Genomic DNA, 25,854 nt, shown 5'->3' with positions numbered 1-25,854 from the left:
ATAAATTATCAAAGAATTACTTTAGAATCAAGATAAAGGTTTATTATTCTATATATTTCATTAAGAAGTTTAATATAGCAGTATTTTATAAAATATTAAGGTTAAATCATATCTTAGATCCATATGATTTAAATGTCTTAATTTTAATAATCTTTTTTAAGATACTATCAATTTTAAAAACATAAATTATTTTAAATTATATTAATTTATTATTAAAATATTAAAATAATAAACATCAAAGTAAATTCCATACTATTATGTTAAGTTTAAAGATTTTTTCAACATCTTCAAACATAAGTAGTTTGAAACTACCATGAAAAGATTTACAATTTTTAAAAGTATAGAAGAAAAAAAATATTATTATAAAGATAATTTTAAATAATCATTCATTTAAACTACATAAAATATTTTTCTTAGAAGGCCTTGAAGCCTTAATCTTATGCTATTTTTTACATCCAAGGTATTAAATTTTATATAATAAAAATATAATATTATTCATAGTATAGAATTCAAAACAAATTTAAGTATAAAAAAATATATTAAATAAACAACATCTTTTTGATAAAATAATAAAGATTTTTCTTATGTTAAAGTAAAAGTAGAAAATGTTACCTTGTATAGGATATCACCTTAGATAAGTTGCTAGTGGTCAAAGGTTTGACTCTTGGTATATGGTAAGGACATCCAATGGATATAAGACGAAGTCATGGACCAAGAGTCAAAGTCAAAAGGATAAAGTATTAACAAGGGAATATCCAAAAAGTAAGTATGAGTTATTAGTGTGTGTCATAGGATACCCTCATAGTTCGTGAGATGCCAAAAGATCCTAAGAACATGTGTGTAAGACGTAAGAGTAATTAGTATTAGACATAAGATACTCTTGGAACTCGTGAGATGTCAAAAGGATCCTAAGGCCATGTGTGTAAAAGTCAAAGAATGGACGTTGTCTTTTAGGGCAACAACTACCACCTATAAGTAATGGATGTTGGAAGTGAGAGATATCTTACTCCATACTCTCTTTGTATGCAACCTTGCTGATGCTAAGTATTGTGTCTTCTAAGTACTTGTTTTCTTAATAGGTTATGGACCCACTCACCTTTATTTGTGAGTTTTGAAGTACTTTGAAGTCTTTTTTGTTGTAAGAAGTAGATCTTATGATTATTGTTGAAGTTTGAGTTTTTTATCTTCTAATCCTTCTTATGCATCTAATTGTTGATGTAATTTTACTCTTATTTATTGTTAAGTGCACTCATAATCTTTGTTGATGTTAGACTCTATATAATATTATTTTAGAACTCTAGTGTTATATTTCTTTGCTAAGATTTATCATTGATGTTCTAACTTTGTGCTTTTATGTACTTAACTTCTTAAGAGATTGTTCTATTTTCACAAGAAGTATTTTTTGTGAAGTTAGAAGTATTTCGTGAGAAAAGAGAGGTAATTGAAGAGGGGGAAAGCTTATACAAGAGATTTAGATAGAGTATAAGACTTCTGAGAAGTCTTATATGTGAAGTTGAGAGTGATACAAGAGTGAAATCACTTGTTTACTTACAAAGAGGGCATTCTGGGTCTCTAAGGCAGCAATACCTTCTTGTTGATTTTGAGAGTTCTATATCTTCTTTTCTTGATTTTCTTTCACACATCCTTTCCTTAGACATGGCTTCAAATGAGAGTGAGAGCTTGAGAGTGATTGAGAAGTTTAGAGGTCACAACTTTTACCATTGGAAGAAGAAAATAGAGCTTTTGTTGGCTTCATTGGACCTTTGGAACATTGTTGATGAAAGTGAAGACCTTCCAAGTGACAATGCTGATATCGAAGTGAAGAAAGAATACAAACATCGTGAAAGGAAGGCTTTTGGGATGATTGCAACAAACCTTGATGATGCCAACTTTTCACATGTTATAGCTTGCAATGGACCAGCGGAAGCATGAAAGACTCTTTGCAACATCTATGAAAGTAGAAACCTTGCCAACATCCTTTGGACAATGAGGAAATTCTTAACAATAAAGATGGAAGAAGGAGATGACCTCATGGCTCATGTTAACAAGTTAAAAGCACTTGCTAATCAACTAGCAGTTGTTGACAAATCAGTTGATGATAAGGACATTGTGTTGATATTACTCATGAGCCTTCTCGAATCCTACAACTACCTCATTGTGGCATTGGAGTCCATCAAGATGAAGGAGCTTATCATGAACTATGTCACGTCAAGACTTGTCCATGAAGTGACCAAGAGGAAAGAAAAGGAGCTTGTAAGTGATGATTCGGCTTTATTTTCAAGACAAGGCAAAGGTAGCTATTCTCACCAATGTGATAATTCAAAAAGCAATATGAAGAATTGTAATATGTGTAGGAAATCAAGTCATTTTGCTAGAAATTGCTACAAGGCCAAGAAAAGACATAGGGAGAATGCAAACAATCCTAGTGATAGTTTTGGTGGAGATGAGTATACTTTCATGGCAAAAGAAGGAGCCTCCATGGCTGCCATGTCAAAGTGGATTATAGATTTAGGTGCTACTAAGCACATGACACCATACAAGTGTTTATTTGACACTTATGAAGAAATTTCAGCAACAAAAGTGTGGTTGGGAAACAATGGCATGGTACAAGCCATTGGAATTGGCTCTATTATAGTAGAAATTGTTGTGAAGGACCAAATGAAGAGGATCAAATTGAAAGAAGTCCTACATGTGCCAAAAATAAAGAAGAACCTCTTTTCGGTGAGTAAACTTGTATCATGTGGTTATAAGATTCAATTTGACATGAATGGATGTTTTGTCAAGACATTGGATGGCCAACATGTTGTCAAAGGCCTTAGAGATGGAAATCTTTACTTCATCAATTGCAAAAAGGTGAATGGAGTTGAAGTGGCGACATTTGCTGATTTTCCACAAAATCAAGATAAGTTTGAAATTTGGCATCAACGACTTGGTCGTTTGAATGCCAAATGCATGAAGGAGCTCCAATCCATGGTAAGTAGCTTGGATCTTGGTCAATTCAGTCACAATGCCATGACACTTGCTTGTGAAGGATGTATACAAGGCAAACAACAAAGGGCTTTATTTCCAAGTGGAGTTGCAACACGTGCAACAAAATTATTAGAGATTGTATAGTCAGATGTTTGTGGACCAATGAAGGCACCATCAATTGGAGGAGCAAGGTACTTTGTTACATTCATTGATAATTTCTCAAGAAAGGTGTGGATTTACATCATTAAAGCTAAGAGTGAATGTTTCTCAAAGTTTAAGGAATTTAAGGCTCTTGTACAGAAACAATGTGAATGTAAGATCAAAGTGTTGAGAATAGACAATGGAGGTGAATACATGTCAAAGCATTTTGATGACTTCATGAAGATTTAAGGTATTGCAAGACAAATCTCTACTCTTTACACTCCACAACAAAATGGAATTGCTAAAAGAGCAAATCGTACCATTGTGGAGATGGCAAGGAGTATGCTTCATACACAAAACCTTTGGCATGAGTAATGGATGGAAGCTGTGGTAAATACGGTGTACATAAGAAATAGGTGCCCTACAAGTGCACTAACATCAATGACTCCAGAAGAAGCTTGGAGTGGGAAGAAACCTTGTGTTTCATACATGAGGATTTTTGCATGCATTGCTTATACAAAGGAGCTAGATTGTATGAGGTCCAAACTCAATGCAAAAGGTACAAAATGTATATTTGTTGGATATTGTGAAGGTACCAAAGCATATAGCCTAATGTATTTAGAAACCAAGAAGATCATTAAAAGTCGTGATGTAGAGTTTTTGGAGCATAAGAATGCTTTTGAATACTTAGAAGAGTATCCAAGTAGGAGTAAAGGTGTGTTTAAAGACACATCTTCAAGTTCAACAAAGAAAGAAGAAGAAAAAGATGATGATGACAATGAAGATGGAGGAAATAGGGGTCAAGATCAAGTGTCAAAGAAGGTAAATCATAATGTGCCTTCAATTGCTAGAACCAACAATGAAGACAATGAAGATATTGAAGGTGATGATGATGATGAAGAATATCAACGTTTGAGTGAGAGAAGACAAGCATTGAAGAAGAAGAAGGATGGAATGCAAGAAGAAGGATCTTCTTTAAATGAAAGGAGATATCCTTTGAGAGAAAGAAAACCATGTGGTGAATAGTGGAAGGACCACATCTTTCCTCAAGTAAGTGAAGAACATACCAATATTGCACTTCTTGCTGATCCGTTGAGTTTATGTAATGCAATGAAGTCCACGGATGCGTTGAAGTGGGAGAATGCTATAGAAGAAGAATACAAATCACTCATGGATAATAGAACATGGAAATTGACTCAATTTCCATCAAATCGATCTTCAATTGGTTGTAAGTGGGTGTTTAGAACCAAAAAAGATGCAATGGATAATATTATAAGATACAAGTCTAGATTGGTTGCCAAAGGCTACTCACAAGTTGCAGGTGTGGATTTCAATGAGACATTTGCTCCTGTGGCCAAATTCACCACCATTAGAACCATCGTAGCAATTGAGGCAGCAATGGATTTGGAGATGCATCAAATGGATGTGAAGACGGCTTTCTTGAATAGAAATTTGGAAGAAGACATCTACATGGAGCAACTTCAAGGATTTGTTGAAGAAGGCAAACAACACCTTATTTGTAAGTTGAAGAAATCCTTGTATGAACTAAAGCAATCACCAAAGGCATGATACCAACGCATTGATACATTCTTAGTGAGTGAAGGATTTGTAAGGAGTGAGGCTGATCATTCCTTATATGTAATGCAATCAAATAGGTTCATATTGATTGTTATCTTCTATGTTGTTGATTTGATCAGTTTAACCAATACATTGAAGATGATGGATTGATTGAAGGCAAAGTTAGAAAAGGAATATGAAATGAGTGATTTGGGAGAGCTTCACTATTGTTTAAGAGTGGAGTTTGTAAGAGATCGTGCTAAGAAGACCATTATAATGAGCCAAAGCAAGTACATTGAAGAAGTATTGAAACGATTCAACATGGAGGAGTATAAGCCTATTGGAACACCATTGGAGGCAAACTTGAAGTTGATGAAGCTCACGAATGAAGAGTTTGCTGAAGTTGAAGGTCAAATGCAAGGTGTTCCATACAAGACAGCAGTGGGCTCACTTATGTATGCAATGATTGGCACAAAGATGGATCTTCCATATGCAGTGAGTGTTGTGAGTCAACACATGTCAAGGGTTGGACCAATCCATTGGACAACCATCAAAAGGATCATGAGGTACTTAAAAGGCACTTTAAACTTCAAATTATGCCTTGGAGGTGATAACATTAGTTTGCATGATTATTGTGATGCAGATTGGGCTGGAGATGCAAATGATAGAAGGTCAACAATGGGATATGTATTCTTTGTTGGAGTGAGAGCAATTTCATGGAATTACAAGAGACAACCAACAATTGCAAGGTCAACAATGGAGGCAGAGTATATGGCAGCAAGCCATGATGCTATGGAGGCAATATGGTTAAGATAACTTTTGGAGGACATTGGAGATGTGCAAATGGAAGCAACTCCAATGAAGTGTGACAATCAAGGATGTCTTGCATTTGCAAAGAATCCAAAGCATCATTCAAGGACTAAGCACATTGACATTCAACATCACTTTATAAGAGAGAAGATTGAAATGCGAGTAATTGATATGAAGTATTGTGCAACGAAGGACATGCTTGCTGATTTATTGACAAAGGCATTAGTAAAGGATAGACACTACATGTTGACAAAGGCATTAAGCTTAAAAGGTATTTGACCAATAGCAAAGTGGGAGTATTAAAGTAAAAGTAGAAAATATTACTTTATATAGGATATTATCTTAGGTAAGTTGCTAATGGTCAAAGGTTTGACTCTTGATATATGGTAAGGATATCCAATGGATATAGGATGAAGTCATGGATCAAGAGTCAAAGTCAAAAGGATAAAGTATTAACAAGGGAATATCCAAAGAGTAAGTATGAGTTATTAGTGTGTGTCATAGGATACCCTCATAGTTCATGAGATGCCAAAGGATCCTAAGAGCATGTGTGTAAGACGTAAGAGTAATTAGTATTAGACATATGATACTCTTGAAATTCGTGAGATGCCAAAAGGATCGTAAGGCCATGTATGTAAAAGTCAAAGAGTGAACGTTGTCTTTTAAGGCAGCAACTACCACCTATAAGTAATGGATGTTGAAAGTGAAAGATATCTTACTCCATACTCTCTTTGTGTGCAACCTTGCTGATGCTAAGTGTTGTGTCTTCTAAGTACTTTTTTTCTTAATATCTTAAACATAAATTACATATATATATCATGGAACAATAAAAACATCTTCTTAAAAGTATTTCAAGTCAAAAATATATTATAAAAGTATTGTACAACTTATATCCTTAGATTATAAGCCTTGTAGTTTATAAAAAGTTGTCTTATGGACTTTTTGTTAGTCAATATGTACAATGGTATGACTAAAGCTATTATTTGTCTTCTAATTACTTTTCATTTATTCTAATCTTCGTCAAGGACTCTCTAGTTCCTTGTTCTTCACAAAAAACTATTTTTATGTCTTTATACTTTAAAAATATATAAATCTTAATCATCTTCTTTATTTCTTTGATATCTATATGAATTTTTTTTTTAAGATATTGTTGAAATTTATATAAGAAAGAGCTATTCAACATTCAAAGTTTTGTATAAATATTTTAATTTCTTTTATAAAATAAAAGATAAGTTATTAAAAAAATATATATATATTTTTAGTTTTATTATGTTAAGCATAAAAAAATATTTTTCTTTATCTTTGATACATTGTATGTTTTGTAAAAGTTTACATAAATTTTATAATTTGTTATTTTGGAAAAATATATATTTATTTTAGAAATAAATTAATAAATATTTTTAAAAAGTTAACTTACTTAGAGATATTCAATTATATATTAAAATATAAAATAAAATAATAACGTGAGTCATTTTTTTAAACATAGTATCTCAAATGATAATTTAAAGATAGATATTAAGAAGATATGAATTGCCATAGATTAAAAAACTTACATATAATTATATATATTATGTAATGTGTATTTTAAAATGGCTCTTAATAAATATTTATATAAAAAAATTCTTAGGTAGTTACTAAATATGCATGCTAAAATAAATCAAAGATAAAAAGTAAGGTTGCGGATTACCCTCCTCTAAACTGATACTTCTTTTGTTACAATATTGGAGTCTTATTCTTCTTGGAGAGAGTAGATTACCCTTTTTTTTGAAACTCTTAAGGCATTTTAGAGGTTGCGGAGTACCCTCCTCTAAACCAATATTATCTTCTTGTAGAGTTATTTCTGTCGTTCTCTTCAAATGGCCGGGGGCCAAGACATTAGTATGACGGAAAGTTTAGAGTCCAAGTTAGATGCTATTATGAATGCCCTCGCTACGTTGTCGTGTTATAACACGAGTATACAGTGAAAATAAAAAGAAAGGGGAATTTTATTAATATTCAGTTACCTCGAATATTGGGAGCATCGACCAACTCCAGAACAAATACTGAGTGGTCAGGTTCAGTCACTCCGTTACAGTCAGCCGGGGCATACTGAAATGCTCCGTTCGATTCCAATAACGGGAGTCAGCAGGAAGAGAAGGACCAATTCACACGACGGGTTCGAGGAGCCAATTGGATCCAATTTCGATAATCCAATCTGGGTCCTTTTATCCAATACGAGACCTGAATTGGCCGGTCAATCCAATGTGGTCTAATTACGGGAAATCCAAGTCTTACTACGGGTCTTAGCCAATCTGACGCGAGGACCAATTTGATCCAATTACGGAAACATCTAGGTTACTACGGGAATCTTTTCTAATATAGGACCTGAATTGGTCGGGCGACTCAATGTGGTCCGGATTATGGGGTTCGATTCTGTTTCAGGCTGTCCTGATCTCTGTGCCGTTTCAGGGAACGTTATTTTCGGTAAATGGATTTCTTAAAGATAAAAACGGAGGAGAAAGCTTGACGGCGAGAGCCAATTTCGGATCCAAGCTTGAGGTGGGAGCCAATTCCAGATCTAAGATGGAAGATTGAAGAAATTCAGAGGATAAGGTTAGGGGGGATATAATTTTGAGGGAGGAGGTTTTTTTTTTCGGGGAATCGGGGGGAGGGCGGGAGCGAGTTTTCAAGCTTTTGCAAGGTTATCAGTTCGGTTTTCATTGGAGGTTTTTTGAAGATCAAGGAAATTAGAGAGAGGAGCTTCATGCTTTGGGTCGGGGAAGGAAAGACATAGAATTTGGATTTTTCTTCTTCGTAGAGTTTTGGGAAGACTGAGGCAATCGCTGCTGAAGTCAGTGTTGTAATGGTGAATCGGGATTTTTAAATGAAGTGGGTTTGAATACTCTTGACTGTTTTGTAAAATCGAGTTACGTCTGTGATTGAAGGATTAAAGGGGTGTCTATAGGATTGAGTATGCGGAGTGAATGAAATTTATTGGGTTAATCTAAGAAAACAGTCAGTGGATACAAGATCGTAAGTACAAAGCAGTATTGAAGGTTAACAGTTTGGGTTGTACGAGGTTCTCTGTAACGTCTAGAGACCTACCGGCTGGGCAAAAAGGACTTCGACAAGCAGTCGAAGAGCACCCGTATAGATTTACGGTACATTGTTGCAGTCGTTTATATTCCAGCAGTCAAAAACTGATAGACTGTTTGACTATCGGCAAATCTCTATACTACCTTCTACAGCCAGACGCCCGGTGCGTTCTCGAGCAGGAAAGCACGTAATACGACATAAGTGGTGAACCCGACGTGAAAGCTTGAGGTAGAAGGTATTGGATTTCGGTTGATTTTATCTTTATTTTTTATGGAAAACGAAAATAAAAATTTTGAAGGATTTTTGGGAGAAATTTCTGATGGGGAGTCTTCTAAAGGACAAGGTATGCACATGGATCCGTCTATTGCTAGTTTGTTTCAAGCCTTCTCATTGTCAATGCAGCAACAGCAAAGCAATGATCGAAAGGAAGCTTTGGCAACCAAAGCATTACAAGCAGTGGTCAATAAAATTGATCAATTTGATGGGAGGAATATTTCAAGGTATTTAAGATGTTATGTTCGTGAAATGGAATTAAATCGGGTTTCTGAGAAGAAAATGGTTGCACTATTTGGACTTGCCACGATACCGGAGATAAGGGACCACATTACATCGATTACGGATCGTTGTGGGAATTCATGGGAGGATTTTTCAAATGCATTGAAAGATGAATATTTCTTGGAAGATGCTGATCGCGTTACTAAGAAGCTGTTTCGGGGATGGATTGAACGGCCCAATAAGAATTTGCAAGCAACAGAGCTACTAAGGGAATTTGAGAGGCAGTACTCTCAATTATCGAAGGTAGAAAAATTGACATTGGAGCCGAACAAAGTTGATCTATTTCTTCAAGCTGCTGATGGAGAATTGCAAGAGAAATTAGAACCCCTTCTTGAAGACAAAGAAGAAGATGAAGGATTGACAACGAAGTGGAAGAACGTTGAAGATGCGGTGGGGTTGCTTACAAAAAAAGAAAGGAGGAAGGATAGGAGCAATATTCCGAAAACAATACAAGCACCCAAAGCTCCAGTACGTACAACACCACCGACAATGCCTACAGTTCAACCTTCGACATCTTTGTCAAAGAAAGCAGATATGGGTATGGAAGAAATTATACGAGGAATGCGAGATCTTCAAATCAAATTGGCAAGACTTGAAGAGAATACTTCTATAAACAATTCGAAGAATGTTTCAAAACAAGGATATGTACAAAGATGCATTTGGTGTGATGATGCTTCACACACTAGAAAAGATTGCAATGAATTTAATAATATGATACGGCAGGGAATTATTTGCTGGAAAGATGGGAAGATAGCATTGAAAGATAGGGAGGATCTTCTTCAAACCAATTTTGGCAAGGGAGGAATGAGAGCATTGGTTCAAGATTACTTAAAAGAGCATGAAACAGTAGTACGAGAAAGTGCAAGTTATGGTGCTAGAGTAGATGATGAAATTGGTGGAAGTACGAAAATTAGTGAGTTTTGGGCTTCTGCCGTTTCTACAATGCAAGAAGGGAAATTACTTCGAGAAGCGTTATTGAGAACTGTAGCTACAATACGAGGAAGAACAGGTTGAGAGGATCCTGTTGAGTCTCTTTCAGTTCATGCATATATTGCTAAGAGCCAACATGAAGCTTTGATGGAAGAAAAAAGAGGAGGAAATTTTGATGATACTAGAGAAGGAAATTCTTCTAAGAGGCAAACTCGAGGAGACAAGGCTCGGGAGGCAGCTTCACAAGAATTGCCTGTAAAAGATACCTCAGCATCATTGGAAGAAAAAACAAAGGAGACAAAAGATAAGGGCAAATCAATTGCTTATAAGCTACTTTCTGACATTGAAGTGGCAACAAATTTGAAAGGGGTGTAAGAAGAACGTATATTAAACGCTAAGGTGGAATTCACATTGAAAGAAGTCTTGGGAATTGCAAAGAAGGAGTTTCATGATGTTATCATTGACAGCATTAAGCGAAAGAGGCAATTAATGGGTGAAACTGGAATGAGTCATGCTATTGATGCAAGAATATATAAAGATGAAGAAGAGGTTGATATTAGTTACAAGCAACCAACAAATGAAAAGAATGGGTATAATCAACGAGTACGTTTTGAAGATTCTAGTGACAAGGAAATGGAAACTTTTAGCCATTATACTCGAAAGCATTGGAAATGGCAACTACTGAGGTATTGGTGAAAGTAGGAGATATAGAAGAACCAATAGTTACTTTAGTCGACCATGGTTCTGAAATAAATCTCATGTCTAAAGATCTTTATAAGAAGCAAAAATGGCCAATTGATATGGAACATGGATGGGCAATTCGAGCAGCTAATAACTCACGGGGCGAATTATATGGAGCTTGTCCAGATGTCAAAATTTGGATTGGAGATGTTGCGACGGAGCAACATTTCTTTTTCAAGATACAACGTCTTATCCATTGATTTTAGGACAACCTTATATTACGGCAACACGGATGGAAACAAAAGTACTTGACGATGGTTTTGCTTATGCAAGGGTACGGAGCGAAGATGGGAGGAAAGCTGTACAATTTCTAACAGTACCTCCTAACCATGAACGGAATCGAGATAGGTTGAGGGAGAAACCATTGCCAAAGATTGTTGAAGGATTTAAGGATTTTAGGGAGGTACCACTGTAAAGCGAGATTATGGAGGTACAAAGGAGGAGGTACTCTCGCGAGATGAAGGTGCCTTTGATGCAAGTTTTATTGGTATATTAGAGAATGGAAATATTATGTATAAGAAAGTTGATGATTTTAAAAGAAAAGAAAGAAAAAGATTATATGATATTGAAGGACAGTTACGCTAGATAGGTACATTGCAAGATAATGAGAGGATTTTGGGTGTTTATGAAGAAAATGGGCTGGAAGATTCATTGGAATTGATTACATCTATTGGGTTAGGGGATAATGATAAGATTGTTGAGATTCATTCGAGAGAGGTTTATACCATGCTTGAATCTTTTCAAGCACCAGAAGTCACTGTAGAGATGAGATATAAAACAGCAGATAAGAAGGTAAAGCCTGTTGCCGGACCATTACCAGAAGATTCTAAAGAACAAATGAAAGAAGCATCAAAAGAAGCAAGTTTAAGAGATCCAATGAGTATTGGACATCAGTTTACTAAAGAGACTTTTGAAGAATTGAAGATTGGTTCTGATGGTTCTTTATTATCGGATGAAATTAGTTGCTTCAAAAAGATGTTGGCTAAACAAGGTAGATCGTTTGCCTTCAAATCTCATGAAATTGGGTGTGTGGATCCAAATATTATAACACCTATGGTTATCTTCACTGTACCACATGTACCTTGGAATCTAAGACCGATTCTAGTACCGAGGACACATTTACCTAAATTGGTTGAACTATTAAAAGAAAAGATAAAGATGAAAATATTGGAACCTTCATTTGCACCGTATTCTAGTCGATGATTTACGATACCTAAGAAGAATGGGTCACTACGGTTTATTCAAGATATGCAACCGGTGAATGCAGTAACTATTAGGAATGCAGGAATTGGACCTATTGTGGATGAATTTACTGAGGCGTTTGCTGGAAGGGCGATCTATTCAATGGGTGATTTGTATTCAGGTTATGATCAATTTCAACTTGCCGAAGGAAGTAGAGATATGACAACGATGAGGACACCGCTTGGATTGGTTAGAATGTGCACTCTTCCTCAAGGCGCGACCAACTCAGTTGCGCATATGATGAATGGGATGAATAAGGTATTGAGAGATTTTATTCCGGAAAAGACTATGCCTTTTCTGGATGATGTTCCTATAAAAGGGTGCAAAGAAGGAGACAAGGATGAAACTTTAGATACGAGGGGGTGTCGCAGATATGTTGTTGATCATATACAAGATTGTGAAAAGATTTTAACTCGGCTTGGAGAAGTTCATCTTACATTATCGGGTATGAAGTCCATATTTGGAGTGTGAGAGGTTGTAATTGTTGGACATTTATGCGGATCTTACGAAAGAAAACCAAATCCGACTAAAGTTGATGCAATTGGAAGGATGAAAGAGGATTGTGGTTCTTAAACAGAGGTTGGCAGGTTTTTGGGTGCATGTGTATTTTATCGAATCTGGATCCCTCATTTTGCTCACATAGCGGATCCATTATATGAACTGTTACGCAAGGGTTACTGATTTGAATGGAAAGAAAGGCATATTCAGGCAATGCAAAGATTGAAGAAATTATTGATGTCACCTCCAATATTGAGGAAGGTTGATTATAAGTGCAATAGACCAGTGATTCTTACTGTAGACGCTAGTTCAATTGCCATTGGATGGGCTGTGGGTCAAGATGATTCGAATGGGAGTAGATTTGCAGTTTGATTTGGGGCTAAAGTTTTAAGTATTCGTCAGCGTGCATATTTGCAAGTCAAAAGAGAACTTTGGGGAGTCGTTTCGGCTATGAAAGCTGAAAAGGACTATTTGATTGGGGCAGTAGTAGTAATTGAAACAGATTGCTTGCCATTGCTTGGAATGATTATTAACTGTTCAACGCCAGATATTGCAATGTTGAGATGGATTGCTTATATTAAGTTACTAAATCCAGAATTTAAGCATATTAATGGGAAGGACAATTTAGTAGCAAACATGCTATCTCGAGCAAGATACGAGAGGGAGGACGAAATGATTGAAGACATTGATGACATCGGATTGAAATTCTATTCAATATCAAATCTCAACAGAGAAGACAAGCTATTTCTTGAAGAATCTTATGAAGGAGAATTATTGGATATTGGTCATTATTTGAATACCTTGACTAAGCACGGGAATTGGTCTACAGAAAAATTCAAACAAATAAGAAAAAAAGCATATGGATTTTTACTTTGAGATGGATTCTTATGGAAGAGACCGAAGAAAGGAATTGGGATGCCACAACGAGTGATAGGCAAAAAGGAAGAAAAACTAAAATTATTAAAGGAGGTTCATGATAGTTTATGGGCAGGGCATAGAGGAATCTGGGCTACTTTTGCTAAACTCAAGGAACGATATTGGTGGAAAAATATGTATCGAGATGTGCTCTCATTTGTAGAGTCATGTGAAATCTGTCAATCGTATTCTAATATCCGACATCGAGATGGTCTTCATCCTACGTATCCTCTGGCTATTCATTTTAAATGGGTTGTTGATTTGGTTATTATGCCGGTTGGGTTATGGCAGATGAGATATTTGGTTTTAGCTCGTGAAGATTTATCAAATCAAGTAGAAGGAAGAGCATTGAGGACAAAATCTACAGAGGGGATTTGTAGGTTTTTGCTTGAAGATGTCATTTGCCGTTACGGGTGCATAGGAAAAATCACTGCAGATCGTGGAGAATTAAATGCACAACAAGCTCGTAAGTTCTTTGAAAAATGTGGAGTTTAACTTTCACTGACTACTGCTTATAATCCGGAAGGGAATGCAAAAAGCGAACGCGGTCACCCGCCGATTGTGAAAGCATTGGTTAAAGCTTGTAATAGGAAAGTTAAAGAGTGGCCACGACTTTTGTCATTTGCATTATGGGCTGATCGAACAACACATAGTTCGGTGACAGGATATATGCCAGTAGAACTTATGACAGGTCAAAAACCAATTATGCCGATTGAAGAAAAGGTACTTACTTGGAGTATGCTACCATGGGAAGATGGATTGACAAGAGAAGAACTTCTGGCTATTAGAATTCGACAATTGGAGCAAAAAACGGAAGATGTCTAGATCGCATTGGAAAGGTTAAAAAGAGCAAGGTTACAAAACAAGGCGCGATTCGATAAGCAACATCGATTGAGACCAAAAGCAATCGAGGAAGGTGACTGGGTACTTGTTTATGACAATAGTCTGGATAATCAACATAGTACTTTGCGGAAATTTTCAAAACGTTGGTTTAGACCATATGTTGTAACAACTGTTCATGATAATGCGACTTACTCATTACGGGAGTTAGATGGTACAAAATTGAAAATACCAATTGCAGGGAAGCGAGTAAAAATATTTAAACGACGACATGCAGAGATGAATATGGAAGACCTTAATGAAGGTACAGAGATTCCGCAGCAAGAAGATGAAAGTGATATGGATAATGAAGGTGACGAAGACGAACTGGACAAAGACGTAGAGGATATATTCTGAATCAAACAGCAATTGGGTAAATTGGTGCATACCGGACGATGCACAGGTTCAGAGAGGGTAGATGTCGTGTTGTAACACAAGTATACAGTAAAAATAAAAAGGAATGGGAAATTTATTAATATTCAGTTACCTCGAATATTAGGAGCATCGACCAACTCCAGAACAAATACTGAGTGGTCAGGTTCAGTCACTCCGTTACAGTCAGCCGGGGCATACAGAAATGCTCCGTTGTTGTGTTGTAACACGAGTATACAGTGAAAATAAAAAGAAAGGGGAAGTTTATTGATATTCAGTTACCTCGAATATTGGGAGCATCGACCAACTCCAGTACAAATACTGAGTGGTCAGGTTCAGTGACTCCGTTACAGTCAGCCGGGGCATACTGGAATGCCCCGTTCGATTCCAATAACGGGAGTGAGCAGGAAGAGAAGGACCAATTCACACGACGGGTTCGAGGAGCCAATTGGATCCAATTTCGATAATCCAATCCGGGTCCTCTTATCCAATATGAGACCTGTATTGGTGGGGCAACCCAATGCAGTCTAGTTACGGGAAATCCAGGTCTTACTACGGGTCTTAGCTAATCTGACACGAGGTCCAATTGGACCCAATTACGGGAACATCCAAGTTACTACGGGCATCCTTCCCAATATAGGACGTGAATTGGTCGGGCGACTCAATGTGGTCCCGATTACGGGGTTCGATTCTCTTTCAGGCTGTCCTGTTCTCTGTGCAGTCTCAGGGAACGTTATTTTCGGTAAATGGATTTCTTAAAGGTAAAAACGGAGGAGAAAGCTTGGCGGCGAGAGCCAATTTCGAATCCAAGTTGAGGTGAGAGCCAATTTCGGATCCAAGCTTGAGGTGGGAGCCAATTCCGGATCTAAGACGGAAGATTGAAGAAATTCAGAGGATAAGGTTAGGGGGGATATAGTTTTGGAGGGGTGGGGGTTTTTTTTTTGTCAAGGGGAAATCGGGGGGGGGAGAGAGTTTTTTTTTTTTTCAAGCTTCTGCAAGGTTACTAGTTCGGGTTTCATTGGGGGTTTTTTTTAGGAAGATCAAGATAATTAGAGAGAGGACCTTCATGCTTCAGGTCGTAGAAGGAAAGACATAGAATTTGGATTTTTCTTCTTCATAGAGTTTTGGGAAGACTGAGGCAATCGCGGCTGAAGTCAGTGTTGTAATGGTGAATCGGGATTTTTAAATAAAGTGGGTTTGAATACTCTTGACTGTTTTGTGAAATCGAATTACGTCTGTGATTGAAGGATTAAAAGGGTGTCTATAGGATTGAGTATGCGGAGTGAATGAAATTTATTGGGTTAATCTAAGAAAACAGTCAGTGGATACAAGATCGTAAGTACAAAGCAGTATTGAAGGTTAACAGTTTGGGTTGTACGGGGTTCTCTGTAACGTCTAGAGACCTACCGGCTGGGCAAAAAGGACTTCGACAAGCAGTCGAAGAGCACCCGTATAGATTTACGGTACATTGTTGCAGTCATTTATATTCCAGCAGTCAAAAACTGATAGACTGCTTGACTATCGGCAAATCTCTATACTACCTTCTACAGCCAGACGCCCGGTGCGTTCTCGAGCAGGAAAGCACGTAATACGACATAAGTGGTGAACCCGACGTGAAAGCTTGAGGTAGAAGGTATTGGATTTCGGTTGATTTTATCTTTATTTTTTATGGAAAACGAAAATAAAAATTTTGAAGGATTTTTGGGAGAAATTTCTGATGGGGAGTCTTCTAAAGGACAAGGTATGCACATGGATCCGTCTATTGCTAGTTTGTTTCAAGCCTTCTCATTGTCAATGCAGCAACAGCAAAGCAATGATCGAAAGGAAGCTTTGGCAACCAAAGCATTGCAAGCAGTGGTCAATAAAATTGATCAATTTGATGGGAGGAATATTTCAAGGTATTTAAGATGTTATGTTCGTGAAATGGAATTAAATCGGGTTTCTGAGAAGAAAATGGTTGCACTATTTGGACTTGCCACGATACCGGAGATAAGGGACCACATTACATCGATTACGGATCGTTGTGGGAATTCATGGGAGGATTTTTCAAATGCATTGAAAGATGAATATTTCTTGGAAGATGCTGATCGCGTTACTAAGAAGCTGTTTCGGGGATGGATTGAACGGCCCAATAAGAATTTGCAAGCAACAGAGCTACTAAGGGAATTTGAGAGGCAGTACTCTCAATTATCGAAGGTAGAAAAATTGACATTGGAGCCGAACAAAGTTGATCTATTTCTTCAAGCTGCTGATGGAGAATTGCAAGAGAAATTAGAACCCCTTCTTGAAGACAAAGAAGAAGATGAAGGATTGACAACGAAGTGGAAGAACGTTGAAGATGCGGTGGGGTTGCTTACAAAAAAAGAAAGGAGGAAGGATAGGAGTAATATTCCAAAAACAGTACAAGCACCCAAAGCTCCAGTACGTACAACACCACCGACAATGCCTACAGTTCAACCTTCGACATCCTTGTCAAAAAAAACAGATATGGGTATGGAAGAAATTATACGAGGAATACGAGATCTTCAAATCAAATTGGCAAGACTTGAAGAGAATACTTCTATAAACAATTCGAAGAATGTTTCAAAACAAGGATATGTACAAAGATGCATTTGGTGTGATGATGCTTCACACACTAGAAAAGATTGCAATGAATTTAATAATATTATACGGCAGGGAATTATTTGCTGGAAAGATGGGAAGATAGCATTGAAAGATAGGGAGGATCTTCTTCAAACCAATTTTGGCAAGGGAGGAATGAGAGCATTGGTTCAAGATTACTTAAAAGGGCATGAAACAGTAGCACGAGAAAGTGCAAGTTATGGTGCTAGAGTAGATGATGAAATTGGTGGAAGTACGGAAACTAGTAAGTTTTGGGCTTCTGCCGTTTCTACAATGCAAGAAGGGAAATTACTTCGAGAAGCGTTATTGAGAACTGCAGCTACAATACGAGGAAGAACAGGTTGGGAGGATCCCGTTGAGTCTCTTTCAGTTCATGCATATATTGCTAAGAGCCAACATGAAGCTTTGATGGAAGAGAAAAGACGAAGAAATTTTGATGATACTAGAGAAGGAAATTCTTTTAAGAGGCAAACTCGAGGAGACAAGGCTCGAGAGGCAGCTTCACAAGAATTGCCTGTAAAGGATACCTCAGCATCATTGGAAGAAAAAACAAAGGAGACAAAAGATAAGGGCAAATCAATTGCTTATAAGCTACTTTCTGACATTGAAGCAGCAACAAATTTGAAAGGGGTGTTGGAAGAACGTATATTTAACGCTAAGGTGGAATTCACATTGAAAGAAGTCTTGGGAATTGCAAAGAAGGAGTTTCATGATGTTATCATTGACAGCATTAAGCGAAAGAGGCAATTAATGAGCGAAACTGGAATGAGTCATGCTATTGACGCAAGAATATATAAAGATGAAGAAGAGGTTGATATTGGTTACAAGCAACCAACAAATGAAAAGAATGGGTATAATCAGCGAGTACGTTTCGAAGATTCTAGTGACAAGGAAATGGAAACTTTGAGCCATTATACTCGAAAGCATTGGGCAAGGGCAACTACTGAGGTATTGGTGAAGGTAGGAGATATAGAAGAACCAATAGTTGCTTTGGTGGACCATGGTTCTGAAATAAATCTCATGTCTAAAGATCTTTATAAGAAGCAAAAATGGCCAATTGATATGGAACATGGATGGGCAATACGAGCAGCTAATAACACACGAGGCGAATTATATGGAGCTTGTCCAGATGTCAAAATTCGGATTGGGGATGTTGCTACGGAGCAACATTTCTTCATTCAAGATACAACGTCTTATTCGTTGATTTTAGGACAACCTTATATCACGGCAACACGGATGGAAACAAAGGTACTTGACGATGGTTCTGCTTATACAAGGGTACGGAGCGAAGATGGGAGGAAAGCTGTACAATTTCTAACAGTACCTCCTAACCATGAACGGAATCGAGATAGGTTGAGGGAGAAACCATTGCCAAAGATTGTTGAAGGATTTAAGGATTTTGGGGAGGTACCACTGTAAAGCGAGATTATGGAGGTACAAAGGAGGAGGTACTCTCGCGAGATGAAGGTGCCTTTGATGCAAGTTTTATTGGTATATTGGAGAATGGAAATATTATGTATAAGAAAGTTGATGATTTTAAAAGAAAAGAAAAAAAAAGATTATATGATATTGAAGGATATTTATGCAAGTTAGGTACATTGCAAGATGATGAGAGGATTTTAGGTGTTTATGAAGAAAATGGACTGGAAGATTCATTGGAATTGATTACATCTATTGGATTAGGGGATAATGATAAGATTGTTGAGATTCATTCAAGAGAGGTTTATACCATGCTTGAATCTTTTCAAGCACCAGAAGTCACTGTAGAGATGAGATATAAAACGGCAGATAAGAAGGTAAAGCCTGTTGCCGGACCATTACCAGAAGATTCTAAAGAACAAATGAAAGAAGCATCAAAAGAAGCAAGTTTAAGAGATCCAATGAGTATTGGACATCAGTTTACTAAAGAGACTTTTGAAGAATTGAAGATTGGTTCTGATGGTTCTTTATTATCGGATGAAATTAGTTGCTTCAAAAAGATGTTGGCTAAACAAGGTAGATCGTTTGCCTTCAAATCTCATGAAATTGGGTGTGTGGATCCAAATATTATAACACCTATGGTTATCTTCACTGTACCACATGTACCTTGGAATCTAAGACCGATTCTAGTACCGAGGACACATTTACCTAAATTGGTTGAACTATTAAAAGAAAAGATAAAGATGAAAATATTGGAACCTTCATTTGCACCGTATTCTAGTCGATGATTTACGATACCTAAGAAGAATGGGTCACTACGGTTTATTCAAGATATGCAACCGGTGAATGCAGTAACTATTAGGAATGCAGGAATTGGACCTATTGTGGATGAATTTACTGAGGCGTTTGCTGGAAGGGCGATCTATTCAATGGGTGATTTGTATTCAGGTTATGATCAATTTCAACTTGCCGAAGGAAGTAGAGATATGACAACGATGAGGACACCGCTTGGATTGGTTAGAATGTGCACTCTTCCTCAAGGCGCGACCAACTCAGTTGCGCATATGATGAATGGGATGAATAAGGTATTGAGAGATTTTATTCCGGAAAAGACTATGCCTTTTCTGGATGATGTTCCTATAAAAGGGTGCAAAGAAGGAGACAAGGATGAAACTTTAGATACGAGGGGGTGTCGCAGATATGTTGTTGATCATATACAAGATTGTGAAAAGATTTTAACTCGGCTTGGAGAAGTTCATCTTACATTATCGGGTATGAAGTCCATATTTGGAGTGTGAGAGGTTGTAATTGTTGGACATTTATGCGGATCTTACGAAAGAAAACCAAATCCGACTAAAGTTGATGCAATTGGAAGGATGAAAGAGGATTGTGGTTCTTAAACAGAGGTTGGCAGGTTTTTGGGTGCATGTGTATTTTATCGAATCTGGATCCCTCATTTTGCTCACATAGCGGATCCATTATATGAACTGTTACGCAAGGGTTACTGATTTGAATGGAAAGAAAGGCATATTCAGGCAATGCAAAGATTGAAGAAATTATTGATGTCACCTCCAATATTGAGGAAGGTTGATTATAAGTGCAATAGACCAGTGATTCTTACTGTGGACGCTAGTCCAATTGCCATTGGATGGGCTGTGGGTCAAGATGATTCCAGTGGAAATAGATTTGCAGTTCAGTTTGGAGCTAAAGTTTTAAGTATTCGTCAGCGTGCATATTCGTAAGTCAAAAGAGAACTTTGGAGAGTCGTTTCGGCTATGAAAGCTGAAAGGGATTATTTGATTGGGGCAGTAGTAGTAATTGAAACAGATTGCTTGCCATTGCTTGGAATGATTATTAACTGTTCAACGCCAGATATTGCAATGTTGAGATGGATTGCTTATATTAAGTCACTAAATCCAGAATTTAAGCATATCACTGGAAAGGACAATTTAGTAGCAGACATGCTATCTCGAGCAAGATACGAGAGGGAGGACGAAATGGTTGAAGACATTGATGATGTCGGATTGAAATTCTATTCAATATCAAATCTCAACAGAGAAGACAAGCTATTTCTTGAAGAAGCTTATGAAGGAGAATTATTGGATATTGGTCATTATTTGAATACCTTGTCTAAGCAGGGGAAAAATCACTGCAGATCGTGGAGAATTAAATGCACAACAAGCTCGTAAGTTCTTTGAAAAATGTGGAGTTTAACTATCACTGACTACTGCTTATAATCCGGAAGGGAATGCGAAAAGCGAACCCGGTCACCCGCCGATTGTGAAAGCATTGGTTAAAGCTTGTAATGGGAAAGTTAAAGAGTGGCCACGACTTTTGTCATTTGCATTATGGGCTGATCGAACAACACATAGTTCGGTGACAGGATATATGCCAGTAGAACTTATGACAGGTCAAAAACCAATTATGCCGATTGAAGAAAAGGTACTTACTTGGAGTATGCTACCATGGGAAGATGGATTGACAAGAGAAGAACTTCTGGCTTTTAAGATTCGACAATTGGAGCAAAGAACGGAAGATGTCCAGATAGCATTGGAAAGGTTAAAAAGAGCAAGGTTACAAAACAAGGCGCGATTCGATAAGCAACATCGATTGAGACCAAAAGCAATCGAGGAAGGTGATTGGGTACTTGTTTATGACAATAGTCTGGATAATCAACATAGTACTTTGCGGAAATTTTCAAAACGTTGGTTTAGACCATATGTTGTAACAACTGTTCATGATAATGCGACTTACTCATTACGGGAGTTAGATGGTACAAAATTGAAAATACCAATTGCAGGGAAGCGAGTAAAAATATTTAAACGACGACATGCAGAGATGAATATGGAAGACCTTAATGAAGGTACAGAGATTCCGCAGCAAGAAGATGAAAGTGATATGGATAATGAAGGTGACGAAGACGAACTGGACAAAGACGTAGGGGATATATTCTGAATCAAACAGCAATTGGGTAAATTGGTGCATACCGGAGGATGCACAGGTTCAGAGGAGGTGGATGTCGTGTTGTAACACGAGTATACAGTGAAAATAAAAAGAAAGGGGAATTTTATTAGTATTTAGTTAGCTCGAATATTGGGAGCATCGACCAACTCCAGAACAAATACTGAGTGGTCAGGTTGAGTGACTCCGTTACAGTCAGCCGGGGCATACTGGAATGCCCCGTTCGATTCTAATAACGGGAGTCAGCAGGAAGAGAAGGACCAATTCACACGACGGGTTCGAGGAGCCAATTGGATCCAATTTCGATAATCCAATCCGGGTCCTCTTACCCAATATGAGACCTGTATTGGTGGGGCAACCCAATGCAGTCTAGTTACGGGAAATCCAGGTCTTACTACGAGTCTTATCCAATCTAACGCGAGGACCAATTGGACCCAATTACGGGAACATCCAAGTTACTACGGGCATCCTTCCCAATATAGGACCTGAATTGGTCGGGCGACTCAATGTGGTCCCGATTACGGGGTTCGATTCTGTTTCAGGCTGTATTGTTCTCTGTGCCGTTTCAGGGAACGTTGTTTTCGGTAAATGGATTTCTTAAAGGTAAAAACGGAGGAGAAAGCTTGGCGGCGAGAGCCAATTTCGAATCCAAGTTGACGTGAGAGCCAATTTCGGATCCAAGCTTGAGGTGGGAGCCAATTCCGGATCTAAGACGGAAGATTGAAGAAATTCAGAGGATAAGGTTAGGGGGGATATAGTTTTGGAGGGGTGGGGGTTTTTTTTTTGTCAAGGGGAAATCGGGGGGGGGAGAGAGTTTTTTTTTTTTTTCAAGCTTCTGCAAGGTTACCAGTTCGGGTTTCATTGGGGGTTTCTTTTGGGAAGATCAAGGAAATTAGAGAGAGGAGCTTCATGCTTCGGGTCGGGGAAGGAAAGACATAGAATTTGGATTTTTCTTCTTCATAGAGTTTTGGGAAGACTGAGGCAATCGCGGCTGAAGTCAGTGTTGTAATGGTGAATCGGGATTTTTAAATAAAGTGGGTTTGAATACTCTTGACTGTTTTGTGAAATCGAATTACGTCTGTGATTGAAGGATTAAAAGGGTGTCTATAGGATTGAGTATGCGGAGTGAATGAAATTTATTGGGTTAATCTAAGAAAACAGTCAGTGGATACAAGATCGTAAGTACAAAGCAGTATTGAAGGTTAACAGTTTGGGTTGTACGGGGTTCTCTGTAACGTCTAGAGACCTACCGGCTGGGCAAAAAGGACTTCGACAAGCAGTCGAAGAGCACCCGTATAGATTTACGGTACATTGTTGCAGTCGTTTATATTCCAGCAGTCAAAATCTGATAGACTGCTTGACTATCGGCGAATCTCCATACTACCCTCTACAGCCAGACGCCCTGCGCGTTCTCGAGCAGGAAAGCACGTAATACGACACCGTTCGATTCCAATATCGGGAGTCAGCAGGAAGAGAAGGACCATTTCACACGACGGGTTCGAGGAGCCAATTGGATCCAATTTCGATAATCCAATCCGGGTCCTCTTACCCAATATGAGACCTGTATTGGTGGGGCAACCCAATGCAGTCTAGTTACGGGAAATCCAGGTCTTACTACGGGTCTTAGCCAATCTGACGCGAGGACCAATTGGACCCAATTACGGGAACATCCAGGTTACTACGGGCATCCTTTCCAATATAGGACATGAATTGGTCGGGCGACTCAATGTGGTCCCGATTACGGGGTTCGATTCTGTTTCAGGCTGTCCTGTTCTCTGTGCCGTTTCAGGAAACGTTGTTTTCGGTAAATGGATTTCTTAAAGGTAAAAACGGAGGAGAAAGCTTGACGGCGAGAGCCAATTTCGGATCTAAGCTTGAGGTGGGAGCCAATTCCGGATCTAAGACAGAAGATTGAAGAAATTCAGAGGATAAGGTTAGGGGGGATGTAATTTTGAGAGGTGAGGTTTTTTTTTTCGAGCAATCGGGGGGGGGGGGAGCAAGTTTTCAAGATTTTGCAAGGTTACCAGTTCGGTTTTCATTGGAGGTTTTTTGAAGATCAAGGAAATTAGAGAGAGGAGCTTCATGCTTCGGGTTGGGGAAAGAAAGATATAGAATTTGGATTTTTCTTCTTCGTAGAGTTTTGGGAAGACTGAGGCAATCGCTGCTGAAGTCAGTGTTGTAATGGTGAATCGGGATTTTTAAATGAAGTGGGTTTGAATACTCTTGACTGTTTTGTAAAATCTCGTTACGTCTGTGATTGAAGGATTAAAGGAGTGTCTATAGGATTGAGTATGCGGAGTGAATGAAATTTATTGGGTTAATCTAACAGGACAGTCAGTAGATACAAGATCGTAAGTACAAAGGGATATTGAAGATTAACAGTTTGGGTTGTTCGGGGTTCTCTGTAATGTCTAGAGACCTATCGGCTAGAAAAAAAAAAAAAAAAAAAGACTTCGACAAGCAGTCGAAGAGCATCCGTATAGATTTACGGTACATTGTTGCAGTCGTTTATATTCCAGCAGTCAAAAAATTGATAGACTGCTTGACTATCGGCAAATCTCCTCACTACCTTCTACTGCCAGACGCCCGGCACGTTCTCGAGCAGGAAAGCACATAATACGACAACGTTATCACAAAGAACTGCAGAGATTGAAGGAGTCGTGGCAAGGCTTCAAAATGATGGAGCATCTAGCATGGTACAATCTAGGTTGCACCAGCCTCAAACTTCTGTACTTGGAGAAGCAACTTTGCCTCAGGTTTGACAAGCACCACTGGTTCTACAACATAAGGAGCCTCAAGTAAGCCTTCCGAACAAGTTCAATGGTACGCGTTCCAAGTTCCGAGGATTCGTCAATCAAATTAGGTTGATAACAGTTTTACAGCCCGAACGCTATCCAATGGAGGAGTCAAGTGTTGGGCTTGTTGGAACCTTACTTACAGGACAAGCTCTATCATGGTTTGCTCCTTTGTTTGAGAAATGATCGTCCATACTAAACAACTTTGGAACCTTTTTGGAGGCATTTGCGGAAGCATTTGGTGAATACGACAAGGTTCGATGGGCTACAACAAAGATCCAGTCACTACGACAAGGGATGCGTTCTACATCAATCTATGCATCAGACTTCAGGCAATTAGCATGCGACATCAATTGGGACGAAGAAGCGCTGATGAGTCAATTCTATTGGGGTTTAAGGGACGATGTGAAGGATTTGCTATTAACTCTTCCTGATCTGTAAATGCTCAATGAAGCTATTAGCCAAGCTGTGAAGTGCAATAACTGCCTATTCTAACGTCGCAAAGACCAACATTCAAGACAACATACGGTTTGCCACATCCCAACTATGTTGACAAGCAGCTTGAATTCAAATTCAGAGGTAGAAGATATGCAAATTGATGCGGTACGTGTCAAATCTCTTACTCTAGAAGAAAAAAAAGTAGCGTATGGAGTAAGGTCTATGCTTGTATTACGGTGAAGAAGGCCACAAAGTTAGAAACTGTCCTAAGAAGCAAAATTGACGTATTATCAAGACTAGCGACACGTTTATTCAGAAAAAAGAGGATGCCCAGCCACAATAGGAATCGTGCGGCTGGATAGTGAAATATCGCAACAACAACTAGGTTCCTTTCTTTCCGCTCAACCTGCCCTTTGTTTTACAATCCCTTTGCTTATTGGCCCTCAGAAACTGAAAACCTTAGCATTATTAGATTCAGGAGCATCTGCTTGTTTCTTAAACGAAGAAGTTACGAAGCGTCATAAGATCCCTTAGGTACAAAAATCTAAACCTATTCACATTGAGGTCATAGATGGACGACCTTTAGTGTCTGGTAGTGTCACCCATGAATCAGAACCTATAGAAGTGACGTTTAAGGGCCATAGTAGTCATATTATTTTTAATATTATTAGAACCTCATCGAATCCTGTTATTCTTGGTCTTTCCTGGTTGGAAAAGCATAATCCATCCATAGATTGGAAGTTGCAAAAGATAACGTTTCCCACAAAACCACCCAAAAGCAAGCCTAGTAGAAAACCCCGAATAGAGAAATCCTTATTTATTGGAATAAGAGCGTTTATAAGGTCGTCCAAGGAAGGCACATCGTTTGTCATTCATGCGACTCCAACTACCGGAGAGAAGATCTCAACAGCAAGTATACCGGAGCAATATAAGG

This window comes from Physcomitrium patens, chromosome 8 (assembly GCF_059467195.1).
Source record: "Physcomitrium patens ecotype Gransden chromosome 8, ASM5946719v1, whole genome shotgun sequence".
NCBI lineage: Eukaryota > Viridiplantae > Streptophyta > Bryopsida > Funariales > Funariaceae > Physcomitrium > Physcomitrium patens.
The sequence above is the reverse complement of the archived record's forward strand: the minus strand, read 5'-3'. Positions refer to the sequence as shown.